The sequence below is a fragment of the Giraffa tippelskirchi genome, chromosome 14 (genome assembly GCF_054371585.1).
Source record: "Giraffa tippelskirchi isolate mGirTip1 chromosome 14, T2T-mGirTip1v1.2.pri, whole genome shotgun sequence".
In the NCBI taxonomy this organism is placed as follows: Eukaryota; Metazoa; Chordata; class Mammalia; order Artiodactyla; family Giraffidae; genus Giraffa; species Giraffa tippelskirchi.
In genome coordinates, this window is record NC_137288.1 from 65,919,614 (window position 1) to 65,947,500 (window position 27,887).

The 27,887-nt window shown below is 40.2% G+C and overlaps 1 protein-coding gene and 1 long non-coding RNA gene across 51 annotated transcripts in view; one reads left to right on the forward strand and one right to left on the reverse strand.

The window, feature by feature from the left end:
- Positions 1 to 27,887, reverse strand: part of TCF4 (transcription factor 4) — a 380,629-nt gene that overhangs the window by 73,933 nt on the left and 278,809 nt on the right. The window lies entirely within an intron of this gene.
- Positions 22,266 to 24,776, forward strand: LOC145534734 (uncharacterized). Its single transcript, XR_014074931.1, has 3 exons — positions 22,266 to 22,386; positions 22,545 to 22,609; positions 23,796 to 24,776. It is a non-coding gene; the product is annotated as an uncharacterized LOC145534734 (long non-coding RNA).

Here is a 27,887-nt window from a genome sequence, read left to right on the forward strand (position 1 = left end):
ACATAAAGGAAATTATCCCATTAGGATAGGGTTATTAAAAAAAAAAAACCTTAAAGACTGGATAAGAGAAGACCAAGTGACCAACAATAAATAGTTACTATCTTTAAGCACATTTAAAAGACTATTCAGTTGACTTTCTCTAATATTTAAATTCCAGACACTTTTTTAAGTGATCTAGTTTTTCTCAGTTTTAGAGACACCAGTTTAAAAATCAGCTACTAGCTACTTTAAATATTTATCTGGAATAATGAAGGTATAAATAAATATAAACAACAGTCATTTCTTTAACAATATAAATTACAGTAAGAATGCCCCTTTGATTCCTTTCCAAGGAATAAATACCCTTTCCTTTGATAACTAAATTACTTTGTTCAATCAGTTTGAATCTTCAAAACAGAAATGTAAAATCCAGATGATTGTTCACTATTAAGATAAGGGACGCAGTTTAAAATTCTCAATGATGAAAAAAGTAATGAGAAAATGTTTCTCTCATAAGAGGAACAGAGAAATTTTACATAATAAAAGGCTTAAAATTGATTCCTGTCTTTTTTTTTTTCCTTTAATAAATTACTAACTGGTGAGAACTTAAGAGAACTATACAGAAAGGTTAAAAAGAAGCAAGGGATGTTTCCTTTTCCCAGTGGAGAAATATCCATTAAATGTATAGCTCTTTGCTTACATAATCAGGACATATAAGCTACCCTGTCAAGAACTTTCCTGTCTCTAGGTAGGTAGGAAGACAGATAGATGTGTACAGTATGTATTCATGTATGTGTATGCGAGTTTGTCTATTTGTCTGCTTTATTGACTATGCCAAAGCCTTTGACTGTGTGGATCACAATAAACTGTGGAAAATTCTGAAAGAGATGGGAATACCAGACCATCTGACCTGTCTCTTGAGAAACCTGTATGCAGCTCAGGAAGCAACAATTAGAACTGGACATGGAACAACAGACTGGTTCCAAATAGGAAAAGGAGTCCGTCAAGGCTGTATATTGTCACCCTGCTTATTTAACTCATATGCAGAGTACATCACGAGAAACGCTGGGCTGGAAGAAACACAAGCTGGAATCAAGACTGCCGGGAGAAATATCAATAACCTCAGATATGCGGATGACACCACCCTTATGGCAGAAAGTGAAAAAGAACTAAAGAGCCTCTTGATTAAGGTGAAGGAGGAGAGTGAAAAAGTTGGCTTAAAGCTCAACGTTCAGAAAACTAAGATCATGGCATCTGGTCCCATCACTCCATGGGAAATAGATGGGCAAACAGTGGAAACAGTGTCAGACTTTACTTTTTTGGGCTCCAGAATCACTGCTGATGGTGACTGCAGCCATGAAATTAAAAGACGCTTACTCCTTGGAAGGAAGGTTATGGCCAACCTAGATAGCATGTTTAAAAGCAGAGACATTACTTTGCCAACAAAAGTCCGTCTAGTCAAGGCTATGGTTTTTCCAGTGGTCATGTATGGATGTGAGAGTTGGACGGTGAAGAAAGCTGAGCGCCGCAGAATTGATGCTTTTGAACTGTGGTGTTGGAGAAGACTCTTGAGAGTCCCTTGGACTGCAAGGAGATCCAATCAATCCATCCTAAAAGAGATCAATCCTGGGTGTTCATTGGAAGGTCTGATGTTGAAGCTGAAGCTCCAATACTTTGGCCACCTCACGCGAAGGGTTGACTCATTGGAAAAGACCCTAACGCTGGGTAGGATTGGGGGCGGGAGGAGAAGGGGACGACAGAGGATGAGATGGTTGGATGGCATCACCGACTCGATGAACGTGGGTTTGCGTAGACTCCGGGAGTTGGTGATGGACAGAGAGGCCTGGCGTGCTGCAATTCATGGGGTCGCAGAGAGTCGGACACGACTGAGCGACTGAACTGAACTGAACTGATGCGAGTTTGTGTATAAGATTAAAGTTTATAAAACATAGTAGCAGGTGGATAGGAAGGAACTACTTACTGGGTATGGGGTTTCCTTTAGGGGTGATGAAAATGTTCTGCCACTAGACAGATACAGTGGTTGTTCAATACTATGACTATACCAAATACCAATGAATTGCCCACTGTAAAATGGTTAATTTTACATTATGTAAATTTAATCTCAATTAAAACAAAACAAAACAAATTACTGCAGCAGGCCCATAACTTGTGTGTCCTTCACAAAAAAACATTAGTCTGGATTCATCTGTGTGTGCGTGCTAAGTTGCTTCAGTCGTGCCCAACTCTTTGTGACCCTGTGGACTGTAGCCCACCAGGCTCCTCTGTCCATGGGATTCTCCAGGCAAGAATACTGGAGTAGGTTGCCATTTATTCCTCCAGGGGATATTCCCGACTCAGGGATCCAATCCATGTCTCTTTTGTCTCTTGCATTGGCAGGTGGGTTTCTTTACTACTAGCATCACTTGGAAAGCCTGGAATCATCTGCAGGGAGGTGTACTCCAGTAGAAGAGAGGACCAACGATCGGCCATATTTCTTCAGCAGTAAGCCTTGACATCAGACATTAGTTGGAAAACGTAGGTAAATAACGTAGCTGTTATTAAAACTGCTCTCTTACCAAAGTCACTCATAATTTCTTTGTTAGCAAATTCAACCTTCCTCATTCTATCAAGGAAATGAACTTAACGATGCTCCCTCTTTACCAAAACATCTTAAGTGGGCTCACCAGCTGTAGATAAGGGTCTCCAATGTGTTCTAGGGAGCAGGAGGCCATCTTTCCAGTTTTGATTCTATCACTCATCAACTGACCACTGGTAGGTCACGGAGCCTCTCTGAATCATTGAACCTCTCTGTCGCAATCTTATAATAATTATCTGGAAAATACATATCATGACATCTGCTGCTACACAGAGATGTGGTACAAATAAAACCAGATCATGCACTGAGAAAACACCTTGAAAAAGGATAGACCTCAGGTATCTAGTTTGTATGGCATTTTCAGCACCCTTGTTGTTGTTTAGTTGCTACTTTGTGTCCGACTCTTGTAGCCCACCAGGCTCCTCTGCCCATGGGATTTCCCAGGCAAGAATACTGAAGTGGGTTGCCATTTCCTGCTCCAGGGGCTCTTTCCAACCCAGGGATTGAACCCATGTCTCCCGTGTTGCAAGTAGAATCTTTACCACTGAGCCACTGGGGAAGCCTTCTGGCACCCTAGTGATGCTTAAAATATTTTTTGACAGTGATGACATTGTTTTCTTTAATGGAAAACTTCTTGATATGTGGATAACCTATTCAGCTCTTTCTTTAAAAAAAAAAAAACTACAAATAGGAATGTGTACCAGTGATATCCTATCGAAAGGAGTATGAACCAAACAACTTTGGGGGAAAGAAAGAACTCAATAAGTTTTAATCAAAAATATTTCATCTTCTAAACTCTCCCAGCACTTTATTTTTAGAAATTTGTAATTTTCATCAATTATACAGGTCTTCTCTCCCCTAAAATACTGTGGGCTCCTTAGGGACAAAGGGCATTTGATGCAATGACTTGCCTACAGCAGGTGCCCAATTAATATTTATTATACAAACAAGGGCAACAGTCAAAGTAAAAGCAGACCAATTCTTTCCTTCACCTACAAAGCTTACACAGCAGATTTTTAGCACTGAGGTGCCTTACAGAAGAATATCTCAGCTATCTTTGTTGAAAAAAAATCTGTTCTCTGAATCATGAATGGCTTCTTTAAGGTATGGCACAATGGAGGTGAATTTCTGGCCTCACATCAGGAAGATGTCATGTGGAGATTACACAGATGTGAAAGCTACTATGCTTCAGAGTCACAGATGTCCAGCTCTGAATGTGCAAAATTTCTCAAGGAACTCATCCATGTAGAATTTATGGGTTTCTCTGAAATGCTATATTTGTGATATCTGTTCCTTCATTTCTGTGTCCAGATTTTTAAAATAAAGATTGCATGAAGCTACAACAAACAAGAATCAGTCTATGACTTTAATTTCCCAAAAAAGACTGAGAAATTCAAATAGAAGTCAAGGCAGGTTAGGACCACGCATCAGCTTTGATGGTATTTTCTACTATTTCCATCCAATGGGAACGCAAGACCAAGCTGAACTGGGATAAGGAGACATAACACAGAACACAAACCCCTTAAACAACTCTCTCCTTTCATCTAATTCCTCCTATTTTTTCATGGGTCTTTCAAGATCCTCCTTCATTTGATTGGTCTGTATCGCTCATTTTACCCTTTACAGGTTTTCTAACTTGTGTTGCTATCTTCTGTTTTATATTTATGGTTTATTTTCCCAAATATGTTCCAACCCCCTGGGACGTATGTGGCTCCTTCTTTCCACCAGTCTCTCTAACTGGAAGATGCACATTTTCCATCGATGATGAGCATGATGATGACAAGGATGGTGGAAAAGCATCTTGCCCCCCCCCTTTCCATCTGTCTGCCTTCTTTCCACACCCACTACTCCAGCGGAACAGCTCAAAAACTCCTGGATGCCACAGCCAAAGGTCACTTTCATTCTCGGTAACATCTGACACTGTTGACAATTTCTTCCTTCCAGTCAAATCTGCTCTCCTTGGTTTCTGTGGTATGTCTTCCTGGTGTTCCTCTAGTCCTTCTGGACTTGTTAATTCAGTTACATCTTGGGCATACCCATTTGAAGGGCTCCTCATTACATCATGATAAAAGCGAAACTCCTTAATGGGGTGCACAAGGCAATGTATGATCTACTCACTGTTCATCTTTTCGGTCCCATCTCTCACCATTATCATCTTGTCCTATGACCCCAGGCACCCTGCACTACTTTTGGATCACAGTATGTGTTACCCTTGCATCTTGCCTGCTGATTCCCATTCACTGGTGGACCTCACTTCCTCCAGGCCAAATGTGAGACAGACACCCCCCTTGTGTCTACCTTTTGCAGGCAGGTGTTCCCCCCCGAATGCCTTATCAGACCAAGTGTAGCTGTCGGTTCTGTCTGCCCCACATGCGTCTTGCTCAGAGCCATAATTCAGCACTTGACTCAAGAGCAAGCATCCAAGCTTCTTACCACCATTTGAGCGAAGGAGCTAGGAAAGGAACATTAAACTGTTTTCTTAACAATCAAAATAACGCTTTCCTATGTAGAAAAGATGAAATCTGCCACCTCTCTGTAATTTCAAACTGATAATGTCAGGTGACGTGCTGGTGCAAGGACAGAGGGTTCCATCCAAGTGCTTGTCAATGACTGACTCTGGGGAAGCCGGAAGGCTCTGACTCTTTCTGTCCCCTAAATTCCCATAGGCTCTGCTCCTGTACTTCAAACCAGGTGCCAAGGGACGTGATATCCTGCAGAGGGGACACAGAGGCTCTCAGGACCCTGCACCTGTCCCAGGACTTACTGCGTCCCTAACATGTGCCATCTTGAGTGCCATGTGGGAAAGAGAAGGCAGACTTCCACTGTCTATAAGGCTACAGACCTCAGCCGTGAGGAAGACCGGGAGAGCAGGCCATGATCTCAGCTTGCTGGTGTACAGGAGGGGGGGCAGCGGCCGGGGTTCCCATCATCAAGCCACAGCGAGGGAGGGAACTGCTTTTCTTCATGAGGTTTTACCTGCGGTGGTTCAGCGCTCTAACAGGCAGCATCCATTTCTGGACCAGTTTCTTCATAACGACGCTCTCCGTCTGTTCTTCTCCAGTCACACCAGAGAGGGCCGTCCCAGTATGACTGTTCCTAAGGTGATCTGCGGTATTTTCTAAAATAGCTTGACGTGAACCAACCAGGTCAGAAAATGCTAAGATTTGCATTTCCTTGAAATGTGACGCTATTTTTGAGCTTCTCATTGAAAAAAAAAATTTTTTTTTTAACTGCAAGTAATTGAGTGTGAAGGAACACACCAAAGGTGGCTCACACTTAGGCACATGGTAAACTGATTCGCCACTGGCCTGGGAGGCCACTACCAGGAGCGGGGAAGCCAAGCCACGCCCTGCGCTTGTTCAGTGTCTCATACTATTTTTTCAAATGTCACGGGCTCAGCAAAACCCGAAACACATTTTCTCAGCACTTCTCTCTATTTTTCAACCCATATGTATTCCGAGAGCAATTTAATTCATATGTTTCTGATTTATTTACATGCAAGTCATCAGAATGTTGTTTTGTATGAACTATTTGATGTCCAGGAAGACTGTTGAGCTTTGCCTTTGAGGTTTTTTTTTTTTCCTCCTCAGGATCAGGAACCATGATTTGCAAATAGAAAAAAAGAAAAAAGAGCTCATCAGAAGCCCCAATATTTTGAACCTCAAAGATTCAAATTTTGTTCAAAAGGTAGATGGCGTCAAGTCTGAGGACAATTCTTACAATCTGCCAACTCTGTATTTTCCAGGTCCTAACTGACACTGCCCTTCTTGATGATACTAATGTCTTCCTTGTGGACATAAAAGTGCGTGTTTGCAATGAATGAACAAGAACAGATCCTAAACAGAGGCGAGGAGCTCTTCAAAGACTAAGTGAATGCCTTCTGGAACACGGTATCTGGGGTGGGGGTGGGGGGGTAGGACGCGTCAGCATCTAGAGAGAGGAACGTCGTAATCGCCTTTCCAGGAGAACCCTCAGAAAATGAGCACCAGCTTTCACCCCACCAGGGATATCACAGGCATTCTCTTTTCTCAATTTATAAGAGTAACTCTGATTCAATCATGATCTGAGAATTGTTTGCATACATTTAAAAAGCACTGTAACATAATGTTACAAATATTTCTCCCTTTGTAAGTAAACTGCAACTTAAAAAAAAAGAAAACTAGTAATTTTTAGGACTTCTATAGAGTGAGTTAATTCAAAGATCTCTATATTCAGGCTTTTGAAAGAGTAGGGTTTTTTTCTTAATAAATATTAAGATATCATGTATTAAGCACAAGTAGGAGGGCTTTTACCTTTTAGCATCATTGTGTCTACATAAACTCAATCATTTTAAAAGATACTGTAGAGGGTTGAATCAGGTTTTAATAGCAGGGAATCTTTTAAAAAAAGAAGTTTTATATATATATGTATGTGTGTGTGTGTGTGTGTGTGTATATATATATATATATATATATATATATATATATATGTAAAGACTGCGTTCTCGGCAAATATGCCTAAGTTTCAGTCTCCAAACCAAATTGATGCTGGACAAGAAGCATATAACACTAACACTATCACATACCTCTGCAGTGTGTCTCTAAAATATAAACCCACATTTCCCATCAGACTTTTTGTCCTTTCTTTGGGGGAACAGATTAGAAATGTTGGTTTGTCTGAGCTAGGGCTGAAAGATTTTTACCTACACCACCTTTCAAAACTGAGATATCTCTCTTCCCCAAAACTCTTTCCCATTTTCCCATTTCAAAACCAGAATGGTGTTGGGGCTGGAAGATTCAAAAAGTCTTCTCACATCAACTATCTCTCCAGCACAGCTGCTGTTAAGTGACCCAACATGTCCTAAGACAGGCTCACAGCCTATATACTACATTATTTTGCTATGAGTCCCCAAGTCTACATATTTCAGGAAAGCAAATTAAAAAAAAAAAAAAAAAATCACCAAAATGGACTTCTCAACACATCCATGAGCAGCAAGTAGAAATGCTAAGTCTTAAGCTGTCAGGCTGAATGGGGATTTCAGGTTATCCTCTGTGTCCAGTAAACATCAATCAAATAACTAAACACCCACTACTAAACGTGGGGCGAGAGCCAGTCAATCAACCACTAGTTGCTGTGAATCCAAACACAGCTCAGAGGGCAAAATTTTATTAAACTGTAGAAAGATTAGCAAATCACAAAATATAATCATTATCAAGACCATAAAAATAAACTAGAATCCTTTAGCAAGTGAATTTGTATACTATAGAGAGAAAGCTTGGGAAAAGGGGGAATAAAGCAACCTCAGGCATGTATCTTAAGAAATAGTCAACACCACTGTAAAAAATATGGTCCGTTTTCTCAACAAGGTGTATCATACAGACATCTCTCCACAATTTAAATTTTTACTTTTTACTACCTTTCCAAGGAGATCAACTCTCACACAGAAATAAATATGAAGAAGTCAAGTATTATAATTAGGTTTCAATAGCCGGCTGTCAGAACTAACAATTCATCTTACATTTTAAAACCTTTTGGGGAGGACATGTTTTGATCTGACCGGTCCTGCTGTGTTGGTTTTTAGTTTAAAGGACGGAAGACATTACTGCATGCACTCATGAGATATCACATTCTCTTTTTAAACTACATAAAGTCCTAATTGTGAGTAATATTTCGACATGCAATAGCTGAAGTGAAAAAGTCACAGCCTCATGGACTACCCATCTGCAGAACAGATTATGAGACATGTGAATTTGAGAGCATTATAGAAAAATGTTACTTGGAAAGCAAACATTTTCATGGGTAGCATTAAAAGTGTCTCTAATGTTCTTTTCCCCTCTCTGCCGCTCTGTTCCCCAATACTAGACCTTCCCTTGGAAAACTCACAGATGCAACCCCTGCTGAGCAGCGGTAATGAGGAACCTCTGCCTGGGTACCCCCCACCGCTGCACACTCAGTAAGAGACAAGTCACTGCCTGTTGAGAGATGGGTCTCCCATCCTCTCCCTTCTGATGGGAGATGCTCACCCAGACCCTACACACGCCCATGTGCTCTTCCATTTTATGGCCTGAGATAGACAGGAAGATAGAACCTCAAAGAATTCCTGCCCCTTTGTGACAGACGCTCAAGACAGATTCAAAGAGTTGTCCTCGATGAAACATACTCACACACAGTAATCTTGATCACGACCATTTTTCAGCATCATTTCTGTGTTTAATGACCTGAACTAACAGCCATTTGAAAACATGTCCAGAGCTTCTGGAGGGAACCCACTCCCCACCACCCCTTTGGTTTTGAACTTTAGTAGAATTCTGATCACCTCCACAGGCTGATCTGCTCTGGGATTTTAACAGAAGTGGGGGGGCGGGACGACAATTTTTGTTGTGGTTGTTGTTGTTTGTTTTAATTGAAGGTCCTTAATGTGGGCCACATGTTTCTAGTGTGGACAGGGAAGTACAGAGGAGGCAGGGGCCAGGAATGCAAAATGGTAGGGAGGTGGGGAGGGGGGAGAGAGAGGGGAAAGTGGGGAGGGGCTGGATGATGAAAAGACCAGTTCCACAAGCGAAGCACATTAGCAACCCAGAGTGGAAAGGGCCGGAAGGGAAACCCACCCACCTCACCCCTGCATTCATTCTATCAACCTGCAATTGCTGCGATCAAAACCATATGTCGGTTCTTCCAGATCTTTCTCACAGGACAAACATGCAAAGGGCCTCGGGCCTGGCGTTGCCATCAAATGGTAATTGATACCAGATGAGCCACAAAATAGAAAAGCACATGCAAACGGCAACCTCTCTGCTGCACACCCCCCCCCCTCCCAACCCCTGCTCGGCCCCTTGAGAGGGATGAAATTGCAGGTCTTGCCGGGCTGCTAAGTGCACTGTGCACCACGAAAAACAAGTGTACGGCGCCTCCAGTAACCACCTGTGAATCTCGGGGAAACGTGGGCTGGCCAGCCAAGGGCTGGGCCCAGAGAACAGGCCAAGGTGAAAGGTCGCTCCGGGTTAATACCAGGTCATCGATCAGGGAGACGAAATGGGCACAGGTGTGAGGCAGATCACAGGCCTGCGAGCAGGGACCCACCTCCCCGGTCCCAGCGCACATCCGGCCTGGAGGAGGCTGTTCCCACGACGCCACATCTGCCTTGCTCTCATCCTGCAAGGAAGATAGTGAGAAAGGAAAACCACTTCCCAATTACCAGGCAATTAGAAGAAATCTGCCCAGCTCCTTTTCCAAAGTTTTTTTTTTTTTTTTTGCATCCCATTGTTCTCATGGAAGGGGGAGAAAAAAAATCCAGTGAGCTGGAGGTCCTGGCAATTGCTGGTTGAATGTAATACAGTAGGTCCAAAAAAACGTCTCTTTATTTCCACCGACATTGACAGAAGTGCAAGTAGTGTACGGCTCTTGCCTCTGCATGTATATATTTTCTTATTAACTCGATCGGGCAGAAATTTGCAGAGATTTGTTTGGATTTAGAAGTCACAACAGAATGTCAGTTTTACAAACCGAGGCTCATTCTGTGGTGAAATGTACAGCCCTGGACCCCACCAGTCACCGCACATGAACTATTTGTTCCAATTCTCCTAGCAGCCGCTTCTGAACAAACAACTAACTTACTCTAAACACACGCAATGGGTCTCATTTTCCTTCCTTCTGCCTATCCCATTATATGTGATATTTTAGTCTTACAGATCTTATGAAGTTTAAATATTTTCCAGATGGGACTAGGGGACACAGAACCCTGTAAACACTCTAAGTTATAAAAAGGACCAACTGAATACTTTGAAACAGAAGAGGAAGATGATAGAACCTACTTCTTTTGCAAGCCGTCTCACCTTGTAAGCCAACCACGCCAACCGTAAAGGGGGGGCAATTACCAATTTTCTTTTTCATTCCCCCAATTCTCAAGAACAGGCTGATTCACCCTCATTTAGGTCAAACCTATTTCTATCTTTTCTAATTAAAACACCCCCACCCCAAAGATGATTTAAACTCCATTTACAATTCCATGCATCTCCTTGGTAAGAAAGAAAACCCTGGTTGTAGCCCAATGACAAATTCCACGGTCCCAGAGGGAAAATACATCAGGCCGATCAATCCCATCCGTTTGCCCAGATTCTCAGCAGACCTCTCTTCCTCCAAGTGTGACCACGGACACCCTGAACACAGTGGCGTTCGCCAAGGACCCCCAGCCTAGAGGCAACCTAGGATCATTCGTGATGCCACTCAGCACCGATTCAAGAGCAAAGGCAGCGAATCAACGAAGGGCAGGAAGGGAACAGGGGCCGCAGATGAAAACGAAAGCTCTGGTGAGTGGCAGGGGGAGAAAGGAGCAGCGCAAAGCAAATGGGCAACACACAAGCCAAAGCAGCAGAGTGGGGCTCAGCGGTGTCCAATCGGGCAGACTCGGGAGACCCACTGGGGGAGACTCTGACCTTACCTCTGCCTTCCCTTGGAGGTCCGGTCAACATAACCCTGTATCTGAGCATCTGCCTTGTTTAAATTTCATCCTGTGGTGTTGTTTGCTGATTGGTCAGACATGGCTGACAGCATCAGAAGTGCAATCTGACAGACAAGGAGCAAGCAGGACCACAGCACAGAGGAACGGGAGGGAGAGAGGGAACTTCATGCTGGATACAGGAGAGTCAGGCCTGCAGACATCTGCTGCGAGGCCTGGGGTTCGCCTCGGGGTGGGAGGGCCCAGGGTGAGGCTGGGAGGAGGGCACGGAGCAGGGGAGGTGGGCCCGCCACCCGGATGACCAAGCACCAGGCTTCCCCCGGGCTGGGGCTGCATCTGGACCCCGTTCAGCAGCCTCCCCCGGCCACTCCCAGTTCCTGTCACCTCCTGGGAATACAGAAGGCTGCTCTCCCTGGAAGCCTGCTTTCCAGAATAGAAGTGGGGGGTTCCTGATTTGGGGTAGGGGAGCTGTCCTTTCCTGTATGTATTTTTCAACATGTGTGACCTTTTTCAAAGGACACAGAAGGTCCTCGGGAGAGGCGGGCTGACCAGAGCATCTCATCTAGGTGACTGCTGTGCAGAGGGATGGGCTCCCATGGAGTGGGATTCTTTGAGAGCAGGGAAGCGGAGGCGGACAGGGAGAGTCAGAGGCTGAAGGTGTCCGGAAAGGACAAGTGAAATTACTGCCGGAGAAAAACGGAGCAGAGAGGAAAGAAGGAAAACAACCTGAAAACGGGACAGGAGACAGGAACCATTCCACTCCCCCCCACCGAGCCCAGGTCAGGAAGGACCGGTCTTCAGTGTGAGCCAAGTACCTTTTTCTTTCCAGGCCAGCAGGAGGCACTGAAAGTAACAGTGGCGAGCCACACAGACTGTCCTCTACTCTGCCCAGCTTCTAGTAGACAGACACACACACGGAGCCCTGAACCAGTCAGTCTACAAGCCAACAAGACAACGGAATTTACCTGCTGCAAATCCAGGACCATTCTCCCTCACGGATATGGATATGTAGGGTTTTTACCTTTAATTAAAGATCAATCTTGAACATTGGCCGTCCTCTCCCCATTACTCAGAATCATGACTATACAACTTGGGGGGAAAAGTTGTAGAATTTCAAAATGCAAGTAGAATTCCCCAATGCTCAACAAAAAAACATTACATGCAAATTTCCTCTTTCCTAGCATTATCTGTTAGCAGAATTTGGGGAAAGCTATCATGCTTTCAATAATAATTATAGAAGAAGAAAAGATAAAAGGTAAAGCGAGGTATGCCAGATGATTTTAAAAAGAGATGGATAAAAGAGACAGGGAATCAGAGTAAAGCAAGGCTGGAGAGATCAGGTTATCAAAACTAACCAGTTATGTGGACAAAAACAGGAATAAGATGCTTTGGCTGAGGAGAAGGAAGGTTAATGCAATCAAGACTTAATATTAATCCTTTAGTAACACCACCCCTGATCTAACATCCATTTGGAATAGTAAAATGGCAAAACAGGGTAAAATAAATCCATCTGGCTTAAAACTGAAGAAAGATTCGAATCACCATGATCTTCACCTCCAAAAAAGACAAGAAAGAAAAATCTCATTCCTTCCCTTCATTTTGAAAACATAATTATGATAGAACTTATTTTTGAAATCAAGCTAGAAAGACACAGTGCTGAAATCTGAAGAGGTTAAGACAAGGAAACCAGCATAAAGGAACTGTACAGAAAAATGAGAGCAACAGGCAGAAAAAGAAACGAACGTAAGAAAAACCAGAGGGTTGATGTGAACGGAGGAAACTCTGAACAGACAGAAGCCCAGGGAGAAAGAAGTGGCCAAGGGATCTGGATTTCATTCAGAGAAGAAAATGCATGAAACGTACTAGGCAGGGGTACAGAAACGACTGAAAGAGAGAAAACATAAATAAAAACACAGGAATGCGATACGAGGGTAAAAGGGATAAACATAACAACACAAAAGGTCAAATAAAAATTGGAAAAACAGAATACAGTTTGCTTGAAGCCTAAAGCACTTTAGAATTTACCGAATTACGAACACAATGTTGCTAGAGGTATTCCATTTACAACACCATCACAGGCAGAGAAGACGATGTGAAAAAAAATGTCATGCATTGTTAGAATCCACTTTCTAACTTTAAAACATTTCCCTAATTTCCAGGATCTGTTTGCGATGCATGAGACAACAATAAAAATATGACACAAGGACCTCATTTTCCCCACAGTATCGTGTCTCACAAATGAACCTATGCAGTGCAAATGACCACTTTGTGACACTTTTCATATCTATGGTGTGCAAGCTATCTCTTCTCTGAAAGGAATATTCATGCAAGCACCTTGCCCAGACCAACAGAAATTTGATACTCTTCATTCAAAATGCTGAAGTTACCCTGGAATCTGGGAACCAGATTATTTCAAAGATCAGTCAAGAAAATGTCACTGGAGGAGATGGCATTTCCAATGGGAGTCCTGAGAATTTCAGCAGCTTTTCAAGCTCCTGGCCTCGTTTTTTTAACTCAGAAGAGGCTCAAGCGGGTTTCCATGATAAACCAATAATTGCATATTTGGGGGAGAAGTCTACAAGCTCTGTAAATCGGATGACAGCCACTATCAGGTGCAAAGACACAATAAAAACAACACGGAAAGAAAATGTTTGCTTTCTATGTCAACCACGACGTCAGTACCCATTAATAAATCTATCTGCTAAATCTACTCTTATTCATGTGGGACATCACCGATTTAAAGTAAAATAAATTATCTTTAATTAAATGGAATTGTCCTTTTCCTCCTGCTATCATCCCCAATTATTACATTCTAATCAGCCCTTCAGGGAGAGAGCACAGAGAGGGCTGAAAGGCACAAGCACTCAAAACAATTCCTCTTTCTGTCAAGTGATGAAATTTTTATCTTAATTAATGGTTATAACTGTAATTTGGGGATATAAATAATGAGAACTATAAGAATTTTGTCATTTATGGGGAAAAACATGACATGGCCACTTCCAAAACTCCCTTGTACTTTTCTCCTCTGTGAAAACCTCAGAACTTAAAAGAAGCCATTCCAGACTGCTCAAATGCTCTATTTAAACCTAATCTATTACTTTTATTTCCGGCACAGAAGTGCCAGTTTTAATTAATACTTTAAAATATATAGCACTAATGGAACGCCAGCTCTGTTATTTTTAGGCTCTGAGGCTTTCCACAACCGGGAATACGGAATGCTATCGATTTATGTTTCGACTAGAACAGCACAGGCACATTCAATATTAAGACGTGTGTGTGCGCTTAGGCACTTCAGTTGTGTTTGACTCTGCAACCCCATGGACTGTAGCATGCCGGAGAGGCTGATCTACTTACAAATATTCAGTGATTCTCTCCTGTCCCAATTCCTGGCTCCCCCACATCCCTCTTTTCCTTTTTTAAAACTGCACCCAAATTCTAAGAAAAGCAACGTGTGTTTCAACCTAGCAATCAGTAGCAAATACCACTGCACCACCAGTTCTCATTGATACAACAGTGCCCCAGCAAAGAAATGTTGAAATCAACAGGTAAGGGATGAAAGTATCTGATTCTCCACTCCAAAGGCAAAGAGAGGAAATACTCTCCTGCCAGAAACAGAGAATAAATTTAGGTCAAATCTCTGCATATATGTTGTAATGGTGCCTGAACCATCTTCCTCCCAAGTCACAGCTTGATTTTTGCTTGTTGTTTGTTTCACTGTGGACTTTGTGAGGACCGGGAGCTTTCTTTAAGTCCTCTTCATAATGACAAAATTAACTACTGAAATTGGGAAATTTATCTTCTGTCTAGAATAAAGAGGTGGGGGTATTGACTGTTTTCTGACTACTTAGTGTTACTTTTAAAAATGTATTTTTTTCAGGGTGTAGTACTGTTTTCATTTAGCATGCCTTTGAATTGCCGCCTACAGAAGTAAAAAAAGAAACCACAGCTATACAAGCCTGCTGACTTTCTTATAAAAGAACCAGTTTTAAACTTGTTTATACTACTGATTCCAAATGAATTCAAGATGGTGGCTAGTTAAAGAAAGAGAACTCATGCCAGGGAGTTTGATCAAAGAACTTCAATTCAGCAATGTTCAGTTTTAATTGACCACTAATTAAGCTACATTAGTCCAAGAAAGGTCTGTATCACTTTGAGTAATAAAGAAAAGAATTAATTTAACCCTGTGTCAGTCAGCTTTAGTAAATTCATCTGAAAGCAACTTCTCAAACGACAAGCATGAAAGAGGAGTTTAGTGTTAAATGCCAAAAGTGGTCTACAGAATTCAGAGAGGACCAGAGGCTCAGTTTTCAACTGCATTTGTTACTTCGAGAGTGATGTCACCTTGCAGGTATAATTATCTTCATTACAGATACAAAGATGTCAGCTCCACTCCCTGGGTTGCAAAGGGTTGCTTTAAAATTGGATTCAAAACATGGCATCATACCAGCCACAGTTTTAACTTTCCTGTATTCTAGACAAAAATAGAGTGGATTTGCAAAATCATGAGAATTTTCAAAGGCTTGGAACTCTCCTTCTGGGAAAAGTGAGTTGAAGACTGGGGAGGAAAAAAAAACAACTGCCATAACACCACCAAAAAAGCTCATTATAATCAGGGACCACAAGCTATGACAGCATGACAGCAGCATTTAAAAGTCCATGGATTAAAATAGTTCGCTTTTGAAAATCCAGTTGCAAAATTTTAATTTTTCCCATATATTGCCTATCACAAAATTTTATGCCTTCCATTCTGAATTTTTATAAAAATCTCAGGAAGGAAAATAATAATAATAAAACTGCAAAAAAAACCCACTTTAGGGGTAAACATCAAAATGTAAGACACTACTTTACAACTTGGTGTTCATGACTTTTAAAGTTCTTCACATTAACTCAGAGGTGAATTCCCTATGGTCTTATGGCAAAAAAAAAAAAAGTATGTTTACATTTTAAAAATAAACCCAAATGTTAGTGGTACTCTGGCTTCTATTTTACAGTAACAACTCCATCTTCTTCTATGGATGTAAGAATAGCATTGAATGCCATAAGGGCCAAACATTCTCAAAGGGGAATATCCTGTGGCCTCAACACACATTATATTTTGTGTTAATGATTTTGGCAACCAACGACTGCATTTTCTACAACAGAATTTAATGAATAACATTTTTTCCTACATTCCGCCAATACTCATTAAAATGCACTTGTTTGTGAAATGCAATAGCTAGCTATATGAAACCAAAATATTAATGCAAATTGGAATTTCTAAGTTTAAAGCCATATTTGCATAACAGGAACTAAACATGGTACAAGCTGAAAGAGTGCACAGAACACAAATGCCTCTTAATACCACAATTATTACCAAGAGGAATGATGGCTTGTGTATACCATTAGAAGTTCAAGGACAAAGCATCAGCCAGGATGCGCCACTATATAGGCTCCTGGTGCTTCCAACAAGAGGAGGATGGGACAATCTGCAATCACCTCATCTATGAATATAGTATAGGTATTAGTCACAAACCCTCATTCCCTGTGCTTAACAACACCGTAGGGCTAGCCCACTACTACACATGGACATAACTGAAGAGTAGTCCATACAGTTCTGAATGTGCACACTCAATGAAGGTGGTCATCCTACCACCAACACTCACATTTCTCCAACTTAATGATGCAAAGGAATGAAAAGATATATTTTTATTCATTCATTCATTCATTCTACCAAAGATATCCTACTGGGCTATGGTGGATTGGAGAAATCTTAAGAAACACAACATTAAATAAAAGTTTTCAATACATACTGGTTTGTTTAAGAAATATTATTTAAGCAGTCCACATGTTAATCTTTGAACCCGCCCTATCTAAATGCCTGAAAGTTTGTCCGGAAGATACGAAGACTTCAAAACCACGAAATCAAGTTAGGGACTAAATGAGTGTTAAGGGATGAGATGTGCAGACTTTTTCACTTATTATGAAGATGTATTTGGATTATATGAATAAATACACGATTTTTCTTTTAATAAAATTCTACTTTGTACTAGAATGGCCAGAGCAAAGGTCTAAGTTCTCTAAATTCCGCAGAGGCCAGCTCTCAGGGAACACGCTATGTAAGAGTCTTGCCTAAGGGTATGTACAGGCATAGGCATGTCTGGTGCATGGGTGGCTCATTCATTTGGCTCTGTAAACATTTCTTGGTTGTTCACAATATGGTAACCAGTGTATGAGGATGCATTAAGACACAGTCCCTCTCATGGAGAACCTCTTATTCAGAGAAGGGTGATTCAAGGTCCGACTGTGTGCAGACAGGCAAAGGGCAGTATCCTTTAAAAGTTTCTTTACATTAAGCTTTACATTTATTTTTTATATTTCTTTTAAACTTTTTATTTTGTATTGGGATATAGATGATTAATAAACAACACTGTGATAGTTTCAGATAAATAGTGAAGGGACTCAGCCATATATATACAAGTATCCATTATCCCCAAACTCCTCTCTCTTCTAGGCTGCCACACAGCGTTGAGCAGAGTTCCATGTGCTATTCAGTAGGTCCTTGTTGGTTATCCGTTTTAAATATAAGGCTTTAAATTAAAAAAAAAAAAGATGAACACAGATGATATGCACATTCACTAAAATGTTAGGTAGCACTAAACAATCCATTCTTAACTTCAGATGTGTGCTGAACATAAAGCTATGAAAATTCATAAAAACACTGAGACACACAGCCACGGTGCCTCTCATTCTGTTATAATCCATATGATCTTGAGCAAGTGAGTTAATCCTGTCACACTATCATTTCCCCGACCAGCAATGTCCAAAGGAACCTTCTTTAATGATGCAATTGTTCCATATCTGTGCTGTCCAAAACAATAGCCACTAACCACCACATGCGACTTCCGAGCACATGAAATGTGGCCAGTGTCACTGAGGAACTGACTTGTCTACCCAGAGTGCAAAATGGGTTAACAACATTTGGACCATTTACGTTACTGAAATGCAGTTAGGATTAAACTCTTTGAGGAAGCACTGAGGCCTGTATGTGTGCTTTATTAAATATTAATTATTGCTACAATGGAGTATTTACTGAGAGCTTTATTTCAGCTATAAACCACTTCCCTAGTAATTACAGAAATTCACAGGAAGACTGATTTTTAGACTCCATACATATCTGACAAATACCACAAAAGCAGGCTCTCTGAACAACATTTCAAAAACAATGCATAAGCAAGTTGTAATTCTAAGAATATTCAGAGAGTGAAACTTGAACAGAAGAATGTTATTGAGAGTCCAACACAGATAATTGATGATTGATCAAAAGTAAAAGCAAGGTCCATGCTTTTTCAGAGAGCTCTAACTTAAAGCAAATTTGCAATTAAAAAAATTACTATCTACCCGAAACAGAAATACCCAAATCAATGAAATGATCATCAAAAATGCTCATCTTTATTTCTTGCCTGACATACACATAAACATATTTACACATTTTATTTTCCACTGTTCACTTTGAACACAGTCAACTCTATGCAATAAAAAGTAGAAACCCCACCAAAATAAATGTAAACTTAGGGTCATCTCATAAAACCGCTTCAGTTCTGACCGACACAGTAAAACCCAAAGGCATCAATGTGATTTTACAGAACTGTGCTGCACTAAGCTAGTTAGGGCACAGGAAGATTCTCAGTGCAGAGTCTGAGGATACGTGTGCGGTATAATTGAAATGGAACAGCCAACGGGCTGGGCAATCAGTGGAAGCATGTTGTTGTCGTCGTTCTCTGTTGTTTAGTCACTAAGTTGTGTCCACCTCTTTTGCGACACCATGGACTGTAGCCCGCCAGGCTCCTCTGTCCATGGAGTTTCCCAGGCAATAACACTGGAGTGGGTTGCCACTTCCTTCTCCAGGGGATCTTCCCGACCCAGGGATTGAACCCAAGTCTCCTGCATTGGCCGGTGGATTCTTTACCACTGAGTCACCAGGGAAGCCCAACTGAGAGCACATCCTACACCAGACAGACTTCCAGTCAGAGCTGCCACCCCGATGGCTACCATCTCTACTTCCTGGAGCCCTGGAGAACCTTGCATGGCATGGGGAGGAGACTGAAGCGCAGCCACAGTTACTGTCAGACTTGGCAGGTCTCTCCACACTTTGGCATCTAAGACACGAGGTGTGCTTCTGGGTCCCACAAGTTGGCAGGTGTAAGACTCTGCCACCAGATACTGCCACCTTCCTCCCCAGGATGCTAAGGAAGGCAATCAAGGTTTTAAAATCACTTCCAAATCACTGCCAAGAGTTATCCAACACTGATGGAAGCACAGCAGTGGCAGGAAGAGAGATCCCCAGTTGTGGGTGGAGAAAGAAGCTGTGCTATTGGGAAAGCTGAACAGAAAGTCTTTAATGTTGGTTTTCATCTTTAAACTTTTCTTGGTCCAGAGGACCTGGTTAATGATGCAAAAATATCCTTATTGCCAAAAATATGCAACTTTATTAGTTTCCTTACGCTTACTTATTTCCTTTTTATGTTCTGCAGAAAAAAAATAATAGTAAAAATGTTTTCCTTATGGATGATTCCAATAAACCAACAGTTATACTACGAGAGAATTCAAGGTATTTTGAAAAGTAAGATATCAATATATGTTCAGGGTATGGAGAAACGTACCTTATTGACTCAACATATCTTAACAGTTGTTTGGAAGCCATTCCAGTTGATTCGCAAATAATGTACTATATTTACAACATCGGAAATAAAATCTCACATTTTCATGGTACATGATGAAAATACCTGGGTAATAGTGTAGTGTGTTATTCTAGAGAAGAAAGAATTGTTTGAGAAGAAAAGGAAAAGAGAAGAAAAAAAAGGAAAGGAAAGAAAAGGAGTGAGGAAAAAAGAAAAGGAGGCTACCATCATTTGTAAGGTGGTTCACCATGCCGGGAATTGATTACTCAGGTCCAGATACACTACTTGTGAAGCAGGACTTCTCAACCTCGGCATGAGCAGGGGGCTGCCCTCTGCACTCCAGGGTGATGGACAGCGTCACTGGTTGTCCCCACTAAACGACGGGTGCAAACCCTCACTCCACTCCTGCTGGGGGGACAATCACGAATCTTCCAGACACTGCCCTGTGTCCTCTGGGGGGGCGTGCCATGGTCCCCAAAGATATCTATCTGCAATCAGAGTATGTTGAATATCCACTTCCCTTTTCATAAATCTTCACGGAAACAATGGTCCTCGGTAGAAGTATCTTCCTTCAGTCAAACAAGAAAATAACCACTTGTATCCCTGATCACTTCGTAAGTGACATTTTTATCTTTTGATCTTGTGTGCATCAGTCCTAGCTTACTCCTGGGAAACAAATAACCTATGTTCATTCTAGAACTTTTGGAACCATCTGTATTGTGATTTGATTATGTGATGGGAAACGTTTATTATTTTCCACAAATGTATTCTAAATAACAATCAAAATAATACAGTGTACATAAATTTTTGATGACTAAGCAAGTTGAGTAATAAAATAACTGGAATTATCTATTACTGTCTAGTTATGTCATCTATCCATCTATCCACCCATCCATCCATCCTTTCTCTGATTTGGCCACACATTTATCATCATAAAGGCTGTCATGCTTTCAATTCTGATCGAGCTACACAGGTAAAAAGCCTAGGACCAGCCAAGGAGTTTAATCTACATAGCTCGCTATTGGCAATGCATCTGTGAAGGCATGATTATCTATAAATAATTCCACATCGGGCCAGCTGTGTATTTTATACACCATATCATCTACTTCAAAATGTGAAACTATCCCAATACCTAGACTTGCCTAGGTTATTGTTAAATAGGTGACTGATCTCCTAACACATTCAAGATTCCAACACTGAGTGTCCTGAGAAGGTCACCATCAAAATAGCTCAACCAAACACATGTAGGACGCACCATCTCTTTCTAAATCACGTTAAAATAGACCTGTCAAGGGATACTGAAAAAAATGTATGACAGATTCCCAAAACAAGTGCTAGCCTAAGCATAATTTGCTTAGACGTAATTTGTTTCTCCTTTTTCATCTGCCTTTCTTTTTTTCATAATTTAAAAACAATGGAGGAGAAGGGCCATCAAACCAAAACTTCCTCCATAAGGAACAACTTCGTGTGGGTTTGCATATTTCAGTGTCATGGCTAAAAGGTGGGGAAAAAAGTTGACAGATGAGCATCTCATAATGATTCACGTAAGCCATCCCTTCTGGAGGTTAATTAAGTCAACTGAATCCTTAAAGGTTTTATTAGTAACTGACACTGGAAGTTGGGCCAAGAGGATCTGCTATTACATGAATTCTTTAAAAGGTAAATGCATTTAACAATCATGCATCTATTTCGAGCAGTTTCAGCTCATTCCCTGCAAGCATGCAAGAGGTTTGCTGTACTTTGCAACCTCTGGGAAGGACGATTACCAGATTCACATCAACATATCTAATTTTACAGTTACCTTATTTAAGTTTCTAATATGGCACAGGTCTTTTTCTCAGGTGTTAATAGAAAAATCAATTTTAAGTCACAACAGCTGTGATCATTTTAAATATCACAGCTGTCATGAGTTGAAAATAACCAATTTGGGCACAATATTTCTGCTGCAAATGTAACAAACTGAAAATATGATAGAATTTTATCTTTTACTCTCTCTGAAGCTTAATGTCTAATACAATAGTAGAGTAATAACTTACTTGCCTTAAAATAAAACCAGGCCCCCATTTCTCTGCTGACCTAGCCAACAGATGGTTTTGAAAAAAAAAAAGAACAGTATCTTAAACATATACTCTGATGGAACTAACTGTTGAATATGCTTAATTATGGAAACAGTATTAACTCTGGAAAGACAGAAGTTAAATAGCTGATATAAAAATTGAGAGTTCACTCATGTAAACATTTTGCTGTGAAGCCAGGAGGGAGATTAAAGTGGGATCCATGCTATACATTAAGTGTTATTAAAACCTAGGAATTTAAATTATTGCACAGGACAAAATCTAAACTCATATGAACAGTGCTGATTAGTATCTTCCAGGAGGAAATAATGGCATTTTAACCGCTTCTTTACAAACTCAAACTATCTCAGTCCAAATCTAATGTTATTACATTTCTAGGAACATAACGACATTCTCAAACAACCTAAAAAAGAAAAAAAAAAAAAATAGAATAGGGCATTATTTATTCCACTGGCCTTAGAAAGTTTAGGTTTCTCTCTGTGAAGTTAATTGTGGACAACAAACACCCCCAAAATTCTAGAATCATATTCACCAACAATCACTGCCACCTATGCTCAGATGTTTGAAAAATGATACTGCATGATGAAGACAAGGAGGAAATAAACTAAAGAAAAACACACACGTCAAACCAAACCACTGACAATGGTAGGTAACTTACTGGTTTGAAACACTGACTCAGTCTACCAAGCTCCTGGCCAATACATAACAAGAAAAGAAAATTCTCAAGGATTTTCGGCTCAGATCTGAAACCCTACCTAAATTAATTTGATATGCCCCTCTTCTTCCCTTCTTTTCCCTTACAGATTCACAAGGCAGAGATGAGACGTTGGCACTACTTATAAACAGGGCTCCCCAGGTGGCTCAGAAGGTAAAGAATCTGCCTGCAACGTGGGAGACCTGGGTTCGATCCCTGGGTTGGGAGGAGGGCATGGCAACCTACTTCAGTGTTCTTGCCTGGAGAATCCCCAGGGACAGAGGGGCCTGGCGGGCTACAGTCCATGGGGTCGCAGAGAGTTGGACAGGACTGAGTGACTAAGCACATACTTAAACAACGTCTACTAAAAAGCTGACACCCGCACCGCCACCCTCCGCCACTCTGCTTAGGGAGGCTTAGTGCAGTTAGTACAGAAGAGCGCGACCATCCCCTATTATTTGCATATTAATTTCAAAGCTACATGAAAAACATTGTAGTCTTTTAATCACATCAACTCGCAAAAAGGCACTGCAAAGTGAAACTACACTTGTTAAACATTTATCCCAACCCCCACATCACACAAAGGAGGCCTGAGAAAACAGCATCCACCCGGCTCCTATGTGCGGAGACTCCACTTCTGAATTGTAATAACAGGTGCAGAAATAATAATGTGCTGGGCAATCAACTTTTTTTCCTCTGATTTGTCAGTTTAGCTTAATAATGCCATCAGGAATGTAAACATTTCTGCAATTTATATTTAAAAGTCAATAAAATAATGGGGTACAGAATTTATCCTTTTTAATTTTTTAAGTAATACATTTGATTATTTTAATCATGTCAGTACTTAACTGGATGGGGTTTAAATATGCATGTAACATCAATTTAATTTGTTTTATTCGTGAGAAAAGCTATTGAGTAATACAGCATCATTCTCCTTAAAAAAAAGAAAAAGAAGAGCACACATTCTGGGGAAAGGGGAGTGCAGACGCTCCACTTTTTGCTTCCTTTCTTGGAGATGAGATTCCAGGACCCTCCAAATGTCTTTCATTATGAGCATTAACAAATGGTACCCAAAGAGGTGAGAACCCAAGACGCAGGCAATAAAAACAAGGAGGGTTTCCATCCTGTGGATAAACTTTCTTGAGGCTACAGTAACAGGACTGTGGTTGGTAAATGCATCAAGTATTTTTAAAATGGTGTGAGTTTTTTTTTTCCCCCCAACATAGCAATTCCCCCTTGAATAGGATCATTATCGGTGCAGTCATTCAGGACTCTATAATTCTCACCCTTAGGTTTGTGAAGGTGAAAGACCCAAGTCAAATGTTAGCCTCCACTCTTAACATCCCCTATTCATTTTCAGGTCAGCTACAATGGAAGCAGCTGGAATTCAACTCTCCCCACTCGGTCCTACCAATTACCTCGATGTGCCCTCTCTTCAGAGGAGTGTCATTTGGTCTCCAGGAAAGCACAGCTCTGGGTCCCTGGAGGATGCCCAAGCCTGCATTTTTTCGGTGGAGTCTGAAATTACACCATCATCTACACTGCTCCCACCCCTGATTTCTCAGGTGTTTGCAGCCCACTCTTCATCCCCATTTGGGAGTGGGCCACCTTTAAACAGGATACTCTCCCAAATAAAATGTTACAGGCATGGTGTCCCTTTTAACTTACTCTTGAATAAAATGCCCTCATTAACACGTGCAGCCTTCCTGAAGAAATACGGAAGAAGAATTTGAAGACAACTGAGTGTGGACTTGAGGCCGCACGGAATGGAAAGACCCAAATATCAGCAATGTGAATGTTAAACATTCTCATCAGAATATGGTATTGTGACATAAATACATCTGTTAATAAAAGATTGTAGTTTGGAACCTAACTCCTAAATCTTCAGCACTGCAGAAAGGAAAGTCTCTAAAAGTTGAAGTGCAGTCACCTAATTCTCAAACCATTTTCAAGCCCCAACCCTTAAGAACGGTTCTTCAGAAGAACAAATCTGTTTTGCTGAACAAAAATGCAATAGTATCTGTATGCGTAAGATGATTCAATAAATGTGCCAAATAGTTTATTACAGATGCTAAAATGTTCAAAAGCCTCCGACTAGTGAAGTTTTCTGAAAATTCCATGAACAGCTTTTTAGTAGATCACTTCATACTTCAAAATATAATTATTTTATACAAGTAGCTTTCTCAGTTTTGTGACTATTCCTCTGTGTTTCCTTATATGCAGATACTTACTTTTTGTAAGGACTATGATGACTTTCTGAATAGATTATAAACATTTTATAAATACACAGAGTTCCAAATCTTATTGTTGTAATCAATAAACTTTACCACATTTAACTTTACCCTATGTCACTTGAGAATTATTATTTGAAGTACTAAGGGCTAATTTAAATCCCCAAATATATGAACTCTGAAAGACTTAAAGTCTAAAATTATTGACTGCGAAAAATTAGCTCTTTTGTAACACTGATGATATTAGAGGAAAAAGGGGAAAGAGCCTGGTGGTCCTCTGTGTGTCTGTCCTGAGATTCTCAGTTACAAGTATTTGCTTGATATATTGTGCAAATACTTTTTTCCTGCATTTCTTTTAAGATAAGAGTAAACCTGAATCCTAATAACTATCAGACTGTCACAGCCTATCTATATATTTTCATGGGATTAGATATTAAGATTTTTTTTAAAAAAATGAATCTCCTGATGGCAGGTTGCTGACCTATATACAGCCTGCACAGTGATTCTAAAGAAATAACACTGAAGCATTTTTTCCCCCCTCGGTGGCATCACAGTGACAGAAGTTGCAAGCGGGCTTAAAGACATTCACATAACATTGAGAATAATGAAACAAGACAACATCTAAAATCAAACTCTGCTAAAAGCCACTTACAAAATAAGTTACAAGGAAGAAATCACTAATTCTCAAGTCTCTGTAGTGGTATTGCAATTTCAGGTAAAAAAAAAAAAAAAGCACAACAAAACACAAATAGGGAGTGTAATACAAACCACATTTACAGTGGAACAGGAAACAAACAATTCTTCAGCACAATTCCCTGTAGACCAGTTGCAAAGGTATTTGAAGCAACAGCTATCAGCCCACTCTTTCTGCCACTTCTCTCCCTAAACCCTCTTCCCTCTGTGTTCACTGTCCTTCCTCCTCATTCTCCTTGAAACAATGCCATCACCTAGCGCTCCAAGGATGCCTATCATTATCAACACGATATTCAAAATGCTCAAACCTACCAGAAATTAGAGATTAAATAAAATTAACCAAATATGTAACTGGTCCATCTTTTCTAAGAAATTAGCCCCAGAGAAATGTTCAAACTGGCATCTGTGACTCTCACGCAGCGATTTTTTGGAAATTTAATCAGAGGCAAAAGAACAAGATGTAGCCACAAAATCAAGATTATGCATCTGGTGAATTTTTTTACCAACTTAAAACTACAGAACAAAATCAACACAATTTTCTCAGAAGCAATCAGGCACATAAGGAGAAAAAGAAAAACTTCATTGTTATTTTAAAATGAGTAAATTAAAATGCTTTATATTGTCAACCATCCTCCAAAATATGCTCACTTAAAGGAAGTTTTTCCTGCATGCTTTTTTCTCTTTGCTATGTCCTGTTTTCTTGAATCAGTGGGGAATTGAAAAATTATATTAGTTTGAACCTAAGCAAATTTTTGCTCTGTAATAGTAGCTAAACAATCATTTTTTACAGTAATGCATTTATACCAGCTAGTTTCATTTATAATCATGGTTCTGAAAATAGTAAGTCTATGAAATAGCTTCCAAAAATACTAAATGGAATTTACATAGTCGATATACTACTGAAAACTTTAAAACCTAGTTCCTACCTGCATGAGGCTACTGGGACCAACTGTGAGGTTTACAAAGAAAGGGAGATATATAAAATGCACTGGAAAATATTATTACTGGGGCTATTTAGATATTAAGCTTCTTATGTTAGCACTTCCTGTGGTACCTGAAAAAAAAAAAAAAGCTAAACACTTCATATCCTGATTTTTAGCTTCAAACAATTTAGGTGGCTGAGATTTTGACTTATTCAGAGGAAAACTTTCTCCTAAGAACATATTCCCAACTGAGAGATTTGGGAATTAAAACGTTCCTTTTTTCCATCTTAGTGAGGAATCATGAAATTATTTTATTTTTTGGCCTCGATATCAGAAAAAAATGAACAACTATCCTCCTCTCTCGACTTTATGGAGTTGAAAAGCTGTATCCTATGACCAACAGTCAGAATATAAAGCTCATTACCATTTACTTTCTGAGATTTGATGACTTGACAAATAACTATTTCAAAACAACTAGTTTGAAACATGGTTTGAAGCTTGTTAGTATAAAGCGAAAAGAGCAATTACAGTAATTATAGGTTTCTCTCTACCGTTTAACACATGCACACGCTGGCGAGAGCGGATGATGATCTTAAATTACCATTAGGAGGAAATTTCGCCACTTTTGTTTTCAATTTCATTTGCCATAATTTTATCTTTGTGGAACTGCTTTATTTTTAGATAGGTGGAATTTGACCAAATACTTACTTATTAAAATTCTTATTCAATGAATAAGAATACATAAGCAGTTATAAAAATCAAAATGTAGAACTAAAACTATACTTATGGTGGACCAGGTAACATCTGATCCTGCTGTCCACGAGGACAGACACAGCGAAATAATCTGATAGATGCTTATGCTCAGAGCTCTTAAAAGAAACTGTACTGATTTTCTCTGCAAAAATCCTCTCTCTCATAGTTAAGTAGTAGTGCTTTCAAATTTTTTATTGAGCTGAGAATGGAATTCATTTGTATTGAAACCCCTCATCCACAGAGAAAAGAAATTACACAATTCATGTTGGTCAAAGTCATTAAACTCTCACCTTAGGAGGAGTTAATCTTTTTTAAAAAAAATTACACTCTGGTTTGTATTCAAGATTTAGCCTTTGATAGCTCTAGGGTTATGATCTTTTTTTTTTTTTTGGTAGGTTTTGACTTCTGAAGTCCACAGTTCAGGACAGGTTCAATATTTTACAGAAAGAAGGAAATAATATGTTGTGGGGCTATGGTCATGGAAACACTTCATAAATGAAGGTAATAGAAAATCCACATTTTTCTTTGTTTGTTCTAAACTATCACTGATTATACTTCCCTTACTGGGGAGTTAGAGGAAAACTGATTTTGCAAACCCTATACGTAGTTGCCAGTTCAAAAAAGAAGAAATCAGAACTGCTGTAATGCTTAATTGTACTCTCTCCACAACCTAAAATCACAGTGTTTTGGAATGATTTTACATTTTTCTTCTTTTGTTTATTCACAGGGAAAACCTGCTTCCTCTGGCCTCTCTCAGTTCAGAGAGTTCAAACTGAATTTAAACAAGTAATTGACTTGTCACTGGGAAAAAAAAGAAGGAATTCAGTGCTGTGCAGTCTTCAGCGGGAAGCT